Source organism: Rhinoderma darwinii, chromosome 8 (assembly GCF_050947455.1).
Source record: "Rhinoderma darwinii isolate aRhiDar2 chromosome 8, aRhiDar2.hap1, whole genome shotgun sequence".
In the NCBI taxonomy this organism is placed as follows: Eukaryota; Metazoa; Chordata; class Amphibia; order Anura; family Rhinodermatidae; genus Rhinoderma; species Rhinoderma darwinii.
The window spans coordinates 111947692-111950121 of NC_134694.1; positions in this window are offsets into that span (position 1 = coordinate 111947692).

Consider the following 2430-nt stretch of genomic DNA (forward strand, 5'->3'; position numbering starts at 1 on the left):
AAGAAATATATATTAGATGTTGAGTGAATTACGACGCTCTGCCTACGACTCTGAGGCAGCTTGCTGCTGCAGAAACCTCCTGTTGCTACCCTGCCTCCAGTCTAGACCAGGGCAGCTCAATCAGGATCATTGCCAGATGACAAAATCTTGATATCTATGCCGGCAATGGATTGCTGCCACATTATCAGCCAGTGCCACCTACTGCGAGATATTGGCAAGTTGCTATTATACTGTATATACTCCATTGCTGCCACTTGTATATATGTACTTGCTCTAACAGGTCTGTGGGTCTAGGAGTCAAAAAAACAAAAAGTACCCTGAGAAGCCACCAGCTTTCTGGACCCTGTGACTGTGACTTGGGTGTTGATGGATGTTGGGGTAGGTTTTGAGAAGAGTTAGGCAGCCCGTGGTAATGCGATTTGTAAATTATATGTAAATATTAATAGTCCTAAAATATATAGTATGCAAATTCAGCCCAGTCATCTATGGTAATATGAGGAGGTCCACGATTTATTTGCGTCGGTACTTTGCATTTCACTTGAGTCAAATTCAACACATAGAAATTATTTACATTGTAGATCATTAATCTTTATGGTCTATTGTCGGCCTGCTTTACATACATAATGACCTTTCCTTTATTCTATATCTGATATATATTCTAATGGGAACTTCCAATAGTGAAGGGAATAAGAGACATGATACTTAAGGGATAATCCACCGGACATGTTATATAGACAAGTGAGATGATAATAACGGTGGAGGTCTGGTGGCTCTGACCCCCTCGTGTTCTTAATACTGCTGCTGATATGGAGTTGCTGCACAGATCCCTTTGCTTAAAAGAGTTGTCAAGTTTAGAAAACCCATTTCCATACACCCTATTAGCGAATTCTGAGTTAAAGAGCTTTTCCCACGAGGGACATTTATGACATATCCACAGGTCCACCTCTGGGACCCCCACCTTTCTCTAGAACGGGGCCCTCTAAACCTAAACGCTGACTCCCGGCCACTTCCTAATTACATGGTCTGGAGTTATGGAAACAACTTGCTAAGCTAATCTATTTTCATAACTCCCATAGTAGTGAATGGCAGTTATGGGAGCAGCGTAGAATGCGAGCTACACTTTTTCCATAACTACTATTCAGTTCTATGGCGCTTACGGAAAAAGCGGAGCTCAGTGAGCTACGCTGTTTTCTCCTTCATGGTCGGAGATCAGCCGGAACACAAAGAGGTAGAATGGGGTTTAGGGGGCCCCGTTCTAGGGATAGGTGCGGGTCCCAGAGGTGGGACCTGCATCTATCTGACATTTATGACATATCCTATGGATATGTCATAAATGGCCCTTCTGGGAAAACCCCTTTAATAGAGGGGGGTCCTCTGTTCAGGATCCTAATCGCTTGGCCAGAGTGGAGAGCGTTTGCAAAGAGCATCTCTCGCTCTGTAGGACCTGTCTTGTCCTGAATTACACAGGCAACCTATTAATATGTATGGCCAGTGTGTAATGCTTAATTTCCCCTGTGGTGGCACTGCAGGAAAATCAAACACCTACTGCCAGGTTTCCCCACAGATCACAGCTGATCGCTAGGGGTTCCAGCAGGGGGATTCTTTGTGATCAGGTTATTGTCAACGAACGCTTCTAACAGGTAGGGATTGTCCAAAGTGGAGAACTTCTTTAAGCTGCACCTGCTTCACTTTAGAGGAGAAATCCACTGAAAATGGATTCTGAAGATCATATCTTAGAGTTAAGAATGCAAATCTTCTATTGGGATGGGACACTCCTAATTGTAGTGATGCTTTCTTCAGAACATTGTCCAACCAGGAGACTACACAGCTCTGAAACCTGAGGTGTCCTATCATAAGATCTGTATTATTAAATCTAATATGTTTTATTGAGAAATTTTAGCTGGATTTCTCCTTTAATGTTGAGCAGGTGCAGCTTAAAGGGGTTATCCAGGGTAATTTAGGGCAGGGGTGACTTAAGATAATAAACTAGCACATAATCACTCACTGAAGCGCCCCCTACTCCAGCGCTGAGGTCCCATTTTTCGGCACTCCGGTGCCAGAAGCTCCTGCAGCAGTCACGTGCCGGTTATTGGTCACATGCCACTGCAGCCAATTGCCTGCCTTAGCTGTGATGCTGCCATGAACGGCACTTGACCACTGCAGGAGCCTCTGGGACCAGAAAACGTGGCCTCAGCGTTTGAAGGGAGGGGGGGCTCTTCAGGGGGTAAGTATCTCCCAGTTTATTATGTTTATTATGTTATGCTAAGCCTGGCACCAATAATGGTTGTTAATTCCCCCCTGCACAGTGTATTAACCTCTTAATAACCATAGTGTTTCAACCCTAAATGACCAGACACATTTTAGCTATTTTTTTTATTTCTTGAGCTAACAAAATGAAATGTTAAATACTTTTGTGTCAAAAAAGACAAA